The sequence below is a fragment of the Oreochromis niloticus genome, linkage group LG14, assembly GCF_001858045.2.
Source record: "Oreochromis niloticus isolate F11D_XX linkage group LG14, O_niloticus_UMD_NMBU, whole genome shotgun sequence".
Lineage (NCBI taxonomy): Eukaryota > Metazoa > Chordata > Actinopteri > Cichliformes > Cichlidae > Oreochromis > Oreochromis niloticus.
The window spans coordinates 18,147,315-18,162,825 of NC_031979.2; the positions used below are offsets into that span (position 1 = coordinate 18,147,315).

At 38.4% G+C, this 15,511-nt stretch overlaps 1 protein-coding gene across 2 annotated transcripts in view; it reads left to right on the plus strand.

Annotated features, from left to right (window-relative positions):
• The window catches only part of fam168a (family with sequence similarity 168 member A), a 35,018-nt gene extending 28,770 nt beyond the window's left edge, over window positions 1-6,248 (plus strand). For both annotated transcript variants that reach the window (XM_005474657.4, XM_003441577.5), the window contains one exon: window positions 224-6,248. The gene's annotated coding sequence lies outside the window, so the exon portion shown is untranslated. The remainder of the gene's footprint in view (window positions 1-223) is intronic.
• The last annotated feature ends 9,263 nt before the right edge of the window (window positions 6,249-15,511 follow it).

The window sequence follows — 15,511 nt, forward strand, 5'->3', positions numbered from 1 at the left end:
TGCTGTTTCAGATCCTCCTCTTCAAGACGTTTCTCTGCTCCATCTGGTTCCTCCTCCTTTTCTTCCCCTCCTCTCCACCTTTTCCTTTCCTCGTCTCGTCCCCGTCTCTCTCGACTTTAACAAACCGCGCTGCCTCGCCATTTTTTTCTCCTCCTTCCCTCAGAGGTCTGAGGCAGTCTTAACTCAATCACCTATGTGTGCCTCTGCTTTTCTTTCCCACCAGATCTGGAGTCCACCATCGTATGCAACTGCTCGAATCTTACCGCGAGCTCCCGTCAGTAATCACGGGAACTCTGCACCTGTCTGCAAGAACAAAACTAAAGTGCAACAGCCACTTTACTATCATTGTTATTATGCGACATTCTCTAACATTTTTACAAAAGCTGCTTTTTCTTTGTTTTGTTTTTCTTTTTTCCTTTTCATCTGCCAACCAATCATTATCTTATTTTGTATGGTTATTTTATTTCATTTCCTCATTTTTCTTTGCTGTGTCTGTCATTGGAACTCCAGAAGGACTCTTGACCAATCACGGGTGTCGAGCGCTCCTGTTACTGTGTTGTGCTGGTGTGTGTGTGTGTGTGTGTGTGTGCGTGCGCGTGTGTGTGTGTGTGTTTCTGCCTGCTGCAACTCAGCTGGCTGGAGAATATTGGGCACTTATTCTTCATCATCTCCGTCGGTCACAAAGACTTATTGACTTATGCTGCCAAATTTTTTAATGACTAGATATCAGCACAGGGTTTCAACACAACTAGGATTTTAGTTTCACAGATTGTTGATTTTTAATGTTCCTTCTTTTTGCCACACTCAATGAGTTACCTTACTTTGCAGTCTCTCCCCCCAAATTCTTCCTCATCCTTTTTCAGTTTGATCTTGGTCGTCTTCCAGTGCGTAGCTGTGTCCAGCAGTAGTCAGTATGTCATCCCGGTTGTTACGCCTCCATGGGAGTGCTGTGAGCACTGACCAGCCATCACCTGTGATGCTACGCGTCACGTTTTTTGTTTGCTTTAGCATTGTACCTAGTACAAACATCATGCTACATACTATGCAGGCTGGTATGTTGTGACACTATCAAAATTTTATCCTAGCTATAGAGGATGTTCCTGGGTGGTTTGGGTCATGTCAGCTTTTTTCTGTGGTTAGAGTAGGTAAGTACATTTAAAACCTTAAAAAAAATACAGCTATACTAACAGAGACAACAGCTTGGATGGTCGTGCACACACACACACACACACACACACACACACACACACACACACACACACACACACACACACACACAGGGGCTCCTGTGGTGCGTTGGGAAACACCGTCACTTAGTGGCGCTTATTGTACAGTACCTCCAGTTATGTTTTAGCTGGTGGACACACTCACTCACACACACACATATGGATTTCTGGGGTGTGCATGGGAGACACAGCCAGCAGTGATGGAGTTTAAAGGGATTGGTGGTGATGTCGAAGGAGAGCCGGGAGGGATGAGGACAGTAGACAAGATGACATATTCACAGCCGTCATCTTAAGGCACAAGAGATTTAAGTTTGTTACATCTCGCCTGCGAGGAGGTGCACAAACAGACGGCTCTTTTGTGCTGTATGTGATGTACATTGATTTTTCTCACTGTGAATATATCATCTCCTCCTCCTCCTTCCATTTTCCAGACGAGGACTAATAACCAAACGGCCTGCAGATGAGAGCCCAGACTATTGAATTTTTTTTTATTAAATAATGGATGTGTCAGATAAATATCGTTGGATAGATGAATAGAATTCAATCTAGTCCATCCTTCTAAATGTTATGCACATCACAGCCTTCTGATTGGACGCAGTCTGTTAATAATGTGCTCAGCACAAGGTCCATGTCGCAGCACGGCTTTTTAGGATTTTGGTCAGAATGATACCGTACCCTGTCATGTAGCTTAAAGTGCCCCGTTACGCTTGTATTCACAATTATTTTTTCCATTTCATTAATTTTAAAGTTAAACCAATTTAAAAAACACAATTTTAGTCACGCATTAGTTCACACAGTGCTTCAGCATCTTTGTCGTTCTCTCTCTGAAATGCTCAGTTTTGGCTCCTGGCTCTTGAAGTCTGCACCCAGACTGTATAAAAGATGGATGGATACTGTGACGTCACATGTTTGTTTAAGCCCCATTTTGCAAAAGACTGGATGTTACAAGGAGGCGTGGGTCTGACTGGGAAACTGTATCTTGTTGTTTTTTGATTGGCAAGTGATTAGCCCATGGGCAAGCAAATAATCATCCTTTTTTAAAATTAATAAATCAAATCACCAACATTTACAGAACAGACTTTTTTTATTCAGTGTGACTGAAAGAGAATTAATGAGCCCATGAACTTCTATAGGACCACAAGTGTTTTTGCAGCCACAGCTATCGCCATCTGCTGGTCTTTAGATAGAATGCAGATTTAAAGCACTTCCACACTGGCTGAATTTTTCTGACCTAGAAGCTGCATCTGTGTTTTATCCTGCCTGTGGCTCTGACAGTTTGACAGAAAAGAATCAAATTTGGCCACATTAATAACTGGATGCTCGTCTAAGAGCCATCAAATACTAACAAACTTTTAGCTTCAGCCAGATTTTCTCTTCTCTGAACTTAATGTCAGGAAATTGAAAATATGACACTCTTGTTTGCTGTTTTTGTGGCACTATTTCACCCATTTCCTCTTGTGTTTTTATGTTAGAAAGAACAACTTTATTGGCAATTTATCTACAGTCAAACACAATACAGATCGAGTAAATATTTATACCTATGCACCATGCTAAAATTAAACATGTGGGGTTCATTATTGTTGTGGAGACAAATGTAATTTGGCAGAAACTGATCATTTTGTAGAAGAACTCAACAAAAAGGACATAATAGGGGAGTAGCTGTTTGTTTTTTTTCTTAGTTTCTTGGCCAAGATTATGGCTGTTACATAGTGACACAGATATGTAACACAAGAAGAGCCTGGACTACAGCCAAAGCATTTCCATGGCAGTGTTTTCAGGGAGAGAATGACTCCATTCGGTGTGAACTTTGGGCTTTGTAAGCAAATCTAAACGCAGATGCATAATAGCGGCACTTTAAGACTTTGTGTATTGGTCCTCGTCAGTGTGGGGTAGTCATGATCGTGGTGGGATTTACTTTTAGGTGAGGCCTGTGGCATTTTTTCAGGATTTACAAGAAGAAAAAAGCTCAAAGGAGAACTTCACATTCCTGCGAGTGTAGATTGGTCTTAAAAAAGAAAAAAGCATTTAGTGCACGGGTATGTGGATGAAGTGGTTTGATATTGCAATAAAATAAGAGGGGAATGCCTCCAACTTTAACATACAGTAATTATTTTATCAGCATTTCGAATTGATTTTCTTTTTTTTTTTTTTTTGGTTAAATAAACAAATGCATATTGTTGTAATCTCTAAATATGGATTCAAGGCTCCGTATGCAGCCGCCTTTCAATAATTATTACAGTTACTGCTAAGAAAAGTAGACATATCAAATTTTTTTGGAGTATTGAATAACATTGTGAGGAAATATTGCACAACATAAGACAAAAAAAAGAAACTTGACTATACTACTATAATTTAATGCTAAGTAACAGGTACCTAGACTTTGTAGTGCAAGACGGAGGAAGAAGCAATTTATATCATAATTAAAAATAAAACAATAAGGTTGAGTGTTTGAGGTATTCTTAGTCCAGATGTTTGTACACTAGTATGTTAATTCTCAAGAAAATATGGCATAATGCCGCTGTCGGAAGAAAAGCGCCTACGTTTGGGCCCCGTTTTTAAAGCGACTCTTGTATTTTAGCCGCTATCAAGTGGGTGTTATTAGCATGAGAGTAAGGAAAATGACGCCGCTTAAGGATCTTGTACATTTTAATTTAAGCTGGTGAAACTTCACAAGTTCACAAACTACATTTTCTTGCGACAGCAGTGATGTTACTCCATTAGGATTTATTTAACCAACCACTACTTTTTGTCAGTATTTCTCAGTTAAATCTTGTTTTCTTTCTTCTTCTTCTTTCCCTATGGTCAATTGAGCATAATGGGTATGCATAATATTCAGGTGTATTTCACTATAGCATTGGATTTCTAAGTTTAAAAAAAAAAACATGCAGTATATTTATACAGCAAGTGGTACAGTAATGTATTTCTAGCTAAGCATGGTTGCATCAGTGTGGCAGCTACTGTTTGTGCTTTTAATATATATATATTATTTTTTGTTTTTGTTTTACCTCTTCTGCATCTGTCCACTACATATCCGTTTCTATAGGAGGGAGTGGAGTTCACACAAGGTCTGTACATAAAACTGTGGGATTTCTTATCACCAGATTCCCACGGTTTTCTGATCGTTGCCTGAAATTACAGACGATATATTACAAAAAAAACTAAAAAAGATGATCGGTGACAGAACTGAAATGGATGCCTTTAGAATCAGTTTGGGGTTTTTTTCTGTCCGTTTCTGTTTTGTGGGTTCAAAGAATTGTATTGAATGATGTCTTGAAAACCCTCAGCCTCTGTGCCCTTTGTTCTGTGCCATATTTCGCCAGTCGTTGTTCGATAAATATTACTTTGTTCTCCTAAGTGGTGAATTCTGAGTCCTTGTTGCGTCTGGCTTCGTGTGAATCTGTGTTTAGTTTAGTTTTTTTGGTTTTTTCCCCTATTGCTGTCCTGTTTCTCACGCTGTTGATGCATATTGTCTGACTCTTAACTTTTGCTCCTCTCCTCTCTGGGTTTACCCCCGTTTTCACTTTGTGCCCACTCTGCACTCCATTACACATCTGGTTTCATCACATTCAGGGATGCAAAATGATGTCGGATCATATTGTTTCCTCCCGTCTTCACTCTCAGCACTTTTTTTTTTTTTTCCACTCTCATACCTTTCTGTGCTAACCTGCCTAAAGTTTGCATCCCTCACCTCCCCGTCTGAACTGCAGAAGCGATGGTTGTTACATCGACGCCTTTTTAAACACTAGATGTCGCTGGTGACAAAGTCTAATGTGGCATCTATGGCTGATGGCTTTGAGCCTTTTTAGTCATTTACATGTAAAATTCATAATTAAATGTCATCGTTGAACACTTTCTCAAATTGCTGAAGGCTTTTTGGGGGATATTTTTAGATGTTTCATCAACCAAAACATCACTAAAAATACAGACCTGTATTTTTTACCTTTTTTTCTTCTTCTTTTTTTGATTGTGGACCAAAGCTCTTAAACAAATTTTTTATTTTTGTTTTAATGTGGAGACCCAGTGAAGAGGCTGGAAACAGTTTCAATTGTGTTTATTTTTTCCAGAGTGATGAAACTGCTTCTCATTTCACTCCATTCCTTGTTTCATTTATTTCAATTTGCACTTAGGTGAAAATGGGCAGTTGCACACTTTGCAGCATTTGGGGACGAGGGGGGGTGGCAGCGTGCAAACTTGGCTCTGCTTCAGCGCTTCATCCATCAACCTGTAGATTTCCAAACCTTTTTTGCTTTTATTTTATTTTTTTTTTATCTTCACAGTGAAAATTTGACCAGAAGCATTTCATAACACCTGTCCTCTCTTCCATTTCCCCTCCCCTCCTCTTTTTTTTTGTTTGGTTTTTGTTTGGTTTTTTTGCCTTGCAGTTGCAAAGTCTTAGTTTTTCACGAGTATAAATTAAAACACTACTATCAAAGTGAATAGTAGGCTCTTAAATGTCTTCGATGTTCTGCTGCAGCTTTTTAATTTCAACTTGTCAGAGATATCTCTTAGTTGGATTTGACACTAAATGTGATGCAAAAAGTGGAAATTCCTTGTCTTCCAAAAAAAACAACAAAAAAACAAAAGAAGAAGAAAAAAAAAACTGCTTGCATCCTTCTGGGATCAAGTACGACGAACAACCCCATCTTTGGAAGTTTTAGTTTGGTACCCAGTTTGCACATGCTATGGTATATCTGTTACCGTAAGGTTGTGTTTGAAACTGAAGCCCAACGTCTGTTCAGCGTTGAGAGAAGTGAATTGTATGTTAGCTATTTGGTCCAGAGTGAAGGACCTGCGTCAGGCTTGTGATATGAAGTGTAAATCTGTTTTCTTTTTTTTTTTTATTTCCTCTTTTTTTTCTTTTATTAATGTTTATTTTTTTTGTTGTTGTTGAGGGTTTTTATTTTATTTTTTTTAAAGATCAGTTAGTGATCTTAGTACTATAACTAAGCCAAGTTTGTAATTGTATATTTACTGTAAAATGTAGAACATTGAATAACTATTAAAATTTTCCTATAAAAGGAAGACTTATTGTGTGTGTGGCCTTTTTTCCTGGTTGTGTTGTCATGATATTATGTTTTTTATTTTTGGGTATATTTTATAAAACACTGCTTTTTGAGATTCATCAAAATATGCACAAAGAGAGAAATCAAGTCAAAATCCCTCACCTAATTCTAGTGTTTTATTCATCATGATTTTAGCAGGTCTTAACATTACGCAAGTACAACCTCAGATGAAAGCGAAAGTGCAGAAAAAGCAAGCTGAAAACTGACGTACGCCCTTACTGATTCTATAGTAATTAGGAGGGTAATTCCACTCATCAAATGTGAGCACAACTATAAATGCAGAAGTTTTGGCAGTTTGCTGGCCTAAAGCATTTAGGTGTGTCACAACACAGTGCCAGGCAGGAAAGATGGCAGCAATTGTTGCTGCACATTAGTCTGGGAAAAGTTTTAAGGTCATTTCCCAACAATGTGAAGTCCGTCACTCACAAGTGCAAAACATTCGAGACGGTTGCCAGTCTTTCCAGTCCCAGCAAATTCACCCCCATGGACACAGTGTACTATCCTCAAACTGCAAAATAAACCCAGAAAGAGCGACATGTTGGACTTTAGAAGCCACTTCCAGTTTACCGAAACCCCATAAACCACAAAATGCTCAAATTAAAAATAAAAAAGCAGAACAAAAACAAATTGCATGTGAAGAAAATGTTTCATTGTTTAATTTCAGCATTCTTTATGTTATGTATACAGATTGCAGGCAGTGAGCAAGAGCTTCTTCATTTAGAATGAGTATGATTTATGACTTGGGTCCATATTAGTAAACTAGGCCCATTGTCCTTTGGACAGATGATCTCAAATTCAGATGTTTGGTCCTAATGCACGAATTTCTCATATCAACTGTCAAGCACAGTGGTGGAGAGGTGATGATTTGGGCTTGCTGGGCACCTTCATTAATTTAACCATGACCTTCTCTGTAAACCAAAGTATTCTAGAGTCAAATATGAGGCAATCTGTAAGACAGCTAAAGCTTGGCTTAAGTTAGGAGATGGAGCAGAACAATGACGCACCAACAAATGCCTGCAAAACCTCAATGAACTGAAGCAACGTTATTATATCCCCCACAATAATCTTAGAGGCTGATTGGCTTAGTTATTGCTAGAGGTGGCTCTGCAAGCTGTTGTATTATGGGATGCACTCAGTTTTTCACACACTGCTTCTGCATTTTAACCTAAAATGTTAAATGCGTTACAGGTCATGTGTTGTTCATCTGAGGTTGAACAACATATGACCAGATAATTTTTTCTCGTACGTCCTGTTGCATCACACCTTACAATTAAAAGAGGGTGTGTTTTCTTTATGACTGTATTTCTCCGCATGTCCAGGCAGATTAAAAAAAAAAAGAAAAACCTCCACCTTACGTTTCTGGAAATTTTCTCCTAAATTGGAGTAATGGGTGAGGATCTAGCTCGCTTTGTTGTACTAAGCTCTGGGTGGGACTTTCTGTAGCTGTAGATGTCTGCATGAGAACAAAACTAATCTTTGTCTTACTATACTTCCCATTTCTATTGTGTAACTCCTCAAGTTAAAAATGAAAATGCACAAAATTGTAGCCTTAATGGCAAATAGTGCATTGTACCTTCTGTTTTTAAAGTTAATTTCTCCTTTTTGTTTCGTCTTGATGCTTTTTTCCCCCTCCCAATAAAGTACCTTCAAAAAAGTAGATGAATGAGAGAATGAGGATGCATTATTTCCTGTGTAGCAAAAAAAAAAAAAAAAAAAAGATAGTGAAAGAATGCTCAGCTCTTTCACTTCTCTGTAAGACCACAGAGATCTGACTGACTTGAGCAATACAACCACAAGTCGGGCATGCATTGAGCAAACACTAACACCTCTTTTATGCACAATGCCCCACCAAACACACACACAAAGCCTTGAGTAATAAGTACACGTGTAGTTGTGTGAATTAATAATCGCCTGTGCAGGTTTGCTGCAGGTACAGTACAGACAAGAGGAACCTTTAGATAATTTCCTCAGGAATTAATAGAGTCTTCTGATTCTGATTATTCTGAAATGACTAATGTATAAACTTTAGGTGCATCAGCTAGAAAACATAAGGGGGGAAAAAAAAAGATGTCAAAATATATTTGGGTGTTAACGGTAACGATCACAGTGGCCATGCAAGTCCAAATAACTGATGTCTTATTAGGAATATTGATTCCGTCTTCCTCTGCATGGATCTTGCAGGATTGAGCAACAAAATCCTACTTCCAGAGAAAGTGGAGTGGAGATTTGTCACAGCTTTGTATTTCCCCTTCCTGGAGAGAAACACTTGCATACTTGTCACACGCATCCATTTATGAGTTTCTTTATTTATCACTATTTATTAAGGGAAGAAAGATGTCAGAACATACTTGCATTCTAAGTTTCCAAGATTCCCCCTGTCATAAATTGTGAATTAACTTAAACTAACCACATTTCTTGAGAAGCTGAGTTTAATTTCACTTGCCATATCCATGTCTGACTGTTAAATCAAGAAACCTGCCTGACGAAGTGAAGTGGGCTAAAACAAATCTCAAAAAGCAGAACATCGTCCTACAGCATTAAGAAATGAAGTCACTAATGTCTGTAAGTCTGGAAATGGGTACAAAGCCACTTCTAAGTCTTTGGGAGTCCAGCAAACCAAAGTGAGAGGCTTTATTAACACATGCAGAAAACCTGGAACAGTGGTGAACTTTCCCTGGAGTGGCAACCTCACCAAAATTACTCAAAAAGTGACTCCACTCTTTAAGGATACATCTAAAATACATCTAAAGAACTGCAGGCCTTACTCGTTAAGGTCAGAGTTCTTGACTCAACAATAAGAAAGTGACTGGGAACTTGAACTTTGGTGGCGGTAGTGTGATGATCTAGGGCTGCTTTGATGCTTCAGATCTGGATGACTTGCTGTAATTGATGGAACCACGAATTCCGCTTTCTTGACCAAAGTTCCTCCACAGCTGTGTGAAAGTCTCATTCCCAGTTATCACAATTTTTTTTAAGGTTATCTTTGTCTAATATTAAAATCTGATTGACAATCCGAAACATGTATATGTGACAAATATGCAAATATGGTTTGTATACTCCACTGTGTAGAATAATATGTTGTGCAAAAAACATGTAAAGACTCTTTGTTTCTCATAAGCATTTTAAACAAGCCTAAATCGTAAGGTTTTAGTTTTTCTTCTGACATGTTAAAATACTGACTTTACAGTTGAAGAGTATTCACTGTGCAGGTGATTCCTCGTGCTCAGGATTTCATGCACTCTCTCTCAGAGCAGGCTCTAAAAACCCCACTGTCCAGGTTCACACCTGAAGTGATCATTTATATTAGCGATGCTCTTTGTTCCTGATTAAAGTAATTCTTCCAAGTTAATTCAGTCTTACATCTTCAAAACCTTCGTGTTTCTCTTTCATCTGCTTCCAATTTAAAGGGACAGCTCACCGCCAAATCAAATAAAGTATCTGCTGGCTTGGAGGCCAGTGTTGGAGACTGTTAGCTTTATCTTCAGTGTAATGAAACCTGATGGCACTCACCTTGTTGTGCTCAAACTGCCATAAACGTAAAATCCACTACATGAGTGAGGTGGTGTAGGTGGTTTTCGTGGGAAGAAAAAAAGAGAAGAAATATGTAAATTTAATTTTGGGAATGAGACATTCATTTAATATACTTTGATCTCTTTTTTTAATGAGAACTAGTTACCAAATATCAGTAGTATTGATGTCAGTGCTGGTATTGATATTGGACCGATACAAGTTCAACAAGACCGACACTTTGTTTCTACCCTCCAAGTTTAGTATGTAGCCCACTGATTTGTTTTAAATCAGTGGGCTACATACTTTAAAACATTTAAAACGTGCATCTCTTAGTCTCAATAGCTCGTCACCAACTATTTCAGTAAGCAGCAGCAAGGCTGCTAACGAAAACCAGCCAGCAGTCACATGTTCCACCCTATCCTTGCATCCGTTCATTTGTTTCCAGTGGAATTCAGAATCCACTTTAAAACTGTGTTATTTACATTTAAAGCTCTATATATTGCAGAGCTTCTAACACTTTATCGATGCAGCTGGCCTCTCCGATCGTCTAACCAGGGCCTTCTAACTGTCCCTCGCTCTGATTTTAAAACCAGAGGTGATCGTGCTTTTGAGGTTGTAGCGTCCAAACTGTGCAGCCGTGGTCTGTCCATCAGGCTGTCCATCAGGCTGACTATGTTATTTGTTTTAAGCGACTAGTGGAAACTCATTTTTATAGCTTATCGTTTCCTTAATCCATTCCCCTTCATTTTTGGAAACCATGCACCCGTGTGAGTATGTATGTTGGAATAAATGTCTGTCTGTATGGCTGACTGTGTATCTGTATGTTTTTAACACATCGGCGTAACTTTGTGTTGAACATTGAGGGGGTCAAGAGCTCTGTCTAAATAAATAAATAAATCTGGGTAAATTCCCAGATGATTAAACACGCAACGATTTTGCTGGTAATACCTGAAATGAGTAAAGAAAATCAACAGCCTATTTGTGCAAGATAATTCATCATTTTATTTGGGGGGGGTTATATTGGTTGGGTCTGATTATTGGGGGGGGGGTCATAACCCCCCGACCCCCCTGGAAATTACGCCCCTGTTTTAACATTTGCCTTTGTCAGTGTCAGTGTGTGACTTTTATTTGAACTGTGAAACACTTTGTTATTCTGGTCTTTGAAAAGATGATTATTATTATTATTATTAAACAGGCCTCACAGACTGAGGGCTGCCATTTTTGCATTCAGGTAACACGAAGAAAATACTGCTTAAAATAATTATCCAAAGTTAATACACGCTGTTTGAGCTGATTTTAGACAAGTTCTTGAAGTATGCACCAAACTGCACATACGGTCCCAGTCACAAAATTACTTTTGCTGCTTCTTGGATTTGACACAGAGGTGACAACCTCGTGAAACCAGACAGAGGTTTAAAAAGCTTTCTATTTCTCTCTTTTACAGCCTCATGCTATTATTAAACAAATTTTTCTTTGTGAAAGAAGATAGCCTAGTGGGTATGTAATTAAATCTATCATGTGAAGGAAAACAATGCGCTACTGTGAATAGAAAAGTTCCAGTGAAAATATTTCATGGGAGAAACAAAGGTGTAAAATTCCAGTTACAATGCTTTTTAAATGAGTCATCCAACAGAGATATGTTTTGCACATAATTCTCCCCTCAAAGGGAGATGTTTGTTAGTGGTCTAGCATCCACAGTTTTCAAGATACCACTTTCAAATATCAACAACAGCTCGAGCTGATTTCATTTTGGTGAAAATTGGGTCAAAATCAAGATCGCACCGAATGTGAAAATCAGTAAAAACTTGTAAACCCACAATTACCTGCAATTTTTCATGGCTCCTCTTCAAACTTCACACCAATATATCACAGTGATGCTTGTCTTTAATCTATGAAATGCTATGCAGTGTTTCTGGTGCAAAGCTAATGCTAAGCAAGTATAACCTTGAAGAACAGTAAAGTTCAGATGTTTGTAGCCATGCTGTCATATGTGCTAGCTTAAACCTACTGCCTCTTTAAATTATTACGAAATGTGCCGTCAAAGTTTTGAGCAACTTCTTTTCAAAGGGAAATGAGCTCTTCTTCTCTGTCTGCACACGTCTCGATTTCAACATGACAAATGAGCTCATTCGGAAAGACGTCTGCTGGATGCGCGTCAGCGGCACCATGCTCTTGCTGACCATTTCAAAATCTAATCATCTAAGTGACTTGTTAGTATTAGTATATATTCAGTGGCAGGAAGACTCATTCATTCATTCAATCTTTGACTTTTATTAATGTTATGTCTTATGTTTGCAACAGTTCTACAGTAATGTGTAAAAGAACATTTTCACAGGTCTCCGTGTAGTCCTGTGAAAAACTAAGTACATCTTGTGATTCAGTAGCTTATAGAACCACTTTTAGCAGCAATAACTTGAAGTGTGATTTTATGATTGTGTGTGCAGGAATTGAACATAGAGTAGCAGACAACAGAAAGACTGGTTGATTTGCTTATGAGCCTTAGTCGTTCACATTGCTGTGAAGGGATTTTGGCCCACTCTTCTTTACCAAGTTTCTCCATTTCATTGAGATTTGCAGGAAATTGTTTATGCACAGCTCCCTTAGGGTCTTTCCACAGAGCTTTAACACGAGTTGAGGTCTGGACTTTGAGTGGACTACAACACCTTGTTTCAGATTTAATCCTGAGGATTTTTGTCCTGTTGCACGTCTCAAATGTGGCCCAGCTTTATCTATCAGACAGATGCCTCACTGTGGCTGCAAAACAAACCCAAGCCTTCACCCCTCCACCAACATGCTTGACAGTTGGTATGAGGTGTTTGTGCTGACATGCTGTGTTTAGTTGTCTCCAAATGCGGTGCTGTGCATTATGACCAAACATCTGTACTTTTTCCAAACTTAAGCAATGCTACCATGTTGCTTGTAGAGGCCTTCTCCTGCCTGCTCATCCAAACAAGTCATACTTGGTCAGCCTGTTTTTGATTCTATCGTCATGAACTTTAACATTTAACATGCTAACTGAGGCCTGTAGATTCTGAAGCTGTTGGATTTTCTGCAGGTTCTGAAAATTTTCTGCAGTTTGAACATTGCTTCTCTGACCTTGAGGTGAATCTGCTGAGAAGATTATGGCACTGTTTTAACACAAAATACAAACTTCTGCTTTCATGGAGTTTTTCCACACTTGCTGGTGATGAATTATTCAAATGCACTTCATTAGTAGCACTTGGCTGTTACTTACCCTCTTAATTCCTTTGGAAGCGGTAATGTTGTCCTTCTGTGATAACATGACAGTGTTTTTATCCAGCAAGGGAATATTTTTTGTTTATTTATATATATATTTTTTATGAACATACTATCCAAGCCTTTTGCAGATGCAGCATACCCCGACTGAGACACATTCAACCCAAATACTGTGGTTTAAAATTTGCATGGCTTGCATACACACTGACAAAAGAGTCTTCTCGTCTTTCAGCCTCTCCGGATTTGTAAATAAACAGTTGGAAATCTGGCTTCACAAACACAGAGGGGAGTGACTCAAGAACACAAGAAAGAGCATGTCGTTCTTCCCTTATCAGTACAGTAACAGATTTTTCCACAATATCAGATTACAGCCAAAATGTGTTTTAACAGAGAGAATTGATATGAACGCCATGAAGAAGGAAACCATGTGGGCATGACTCAACAGTCACAACACCTGAGACAAAAGTACATAATGTGACTTTTTGGGTGATAATAGAGTACAGTTTGACAAAACAGACATTTGAATAACCTGCTTCAAGCCTAAAACAACAGTTTGCACAAAGCCTGGTTAATAGATGCATGATAATTTAGCATTTTCTGCTTTATTTTTCTGTTTCTTATTTTAAGTCTTGGCCGTTTCTTTTTACTTAGTTACCTATTTATATATTTGTTACCAATTTTACAGTCATTGATCTTACTTAGTTGCACTGACCAGGAAATATGAGGAAAGTTTATCTTCTTCTTATCTTATGCTTCATAATGTGGTGGAACTTTGTTACAAGAATAACTTTAGCCTTTGTCCACTTCTTCTTGTGTCATCTTTGGGTTTTAGCGATGACAAAGCTACAGATCAGCATATTTTATTAAAACCAAACTTTTCACATGAAACACACATAAGTTGACTTGTAATCAGCAAATGAAAACCAGGTTCAGTGTCTCAATATGTGGAACTAGGGACAAAAAGAAGTGAGAAACGCTGGTCACTTTGGAGCTGCTATGCATTTATTTCCATTTAGAAGCTATGTAGTTACACAAAACCTCTATTAATGAGGCTTAGAATGGTATGTTATGCCATCCAACACCATTTTTGCCAAATTTGTATCCAAAATGTGACAAACTCAGTGGGAGGCATCTTATCTTTTATTATGAAAACCTGTAGCTGAGTAGGACATAGCAATGTTTACAATGCCACAATAAAAGGAACCAATAAACCTCATAAAATTCAAACAAAATGATAAGAAGTGACACCTCCAGTCATGTCCTGTCACTGTTTTTAACACAGACCAAACACCTGCCATTGAACTCAGTGAACTGCAAACACACTGAAAGGTGCTGGACTATGTCAAGTTCTCTGGTTGAAGCCCTTATAATGTGAGAATTTTACATACGGACTCTAAAACTGACAAGCAATAAACCTTACTGCCAAGTAAAATGTCCTGAAAGGTTCAACAGTGAGACAGTGCCATGGTCATTATGCAGAGGAGAAAGAAAAACTGTTGCAGTTTTGAAATTTCCTCCTGGGAATTAACTGATGCTTAAACATGGTTACCTGCAGTTAAACATTCACTGCTGTGAACAAGCTTTTGCACCTTTCATGATTTCTTTGTTTTTTCCCAGATTTGTCACACTCACGTGTTTCAGCGCATCCACCTAATTTTAATATTACATAAAGTTAGCCTGGGTAAATGCAAAATGAAACCTAATAACTGGTTTTGCCACCCTTGTCATTCCTGCCAAGGGTGGCAAAGCCAGAACTGCAATTAAGTGCAAATAACTGGCAATGACACTTTCATTGTGGAGGAGTTTTGACCCATTTCCTTTGCAGAATTCTTTTAATTTAGCCACGAAGGCAGATTTTCAAGCATGAATGGCTTATTTATGGTCATGCAAAATCATGGTCAGCAGTAGTTTTCTCCTTGAACTCTCCCACGGTTGCCATTTTTTGTCCAGGCTCTTTCTTATTGTTGAATCATGAACTCTGACCTTGAATGGGGAAAGTGAGGCCTACAATTCTTTGGATGTGGTTCTGGGTTCTTTTGCAGCCTCCTGGATGAGTCATTTTGGTAAGCTGGCCACTCCTGGTCATGTCCACCACTGTCCCAGGTTTTCTTAATTTGTGCATAATGGCTCTCAGTGTTGCTCACTTGAATCGCAAAGCCTCCTTAATTTTGTCAGACAAGTTCTTTTTACGTGTGTTCTTATAGTTTTTTCCCTTAACAAACAAAATCATTGACATTTAAAAACTGCATTTACTCTGGTTATTTTTGTCAACTATTACTTGTTGCAAGCTTTTTAATTCAATTCAATTTGACCATTGGATAGCAATTTGAATTCAATTACATTTAATTTATATGGCACCAAATCACAACAGCAGTTGCCTCAAGGTGCTGTGTATTATAAATTAAAGGCCCTAAAATAATACAGAGAAAACCCCAATGATCAGATGACCACCTATAAGCAAGCACTTGGTGACAG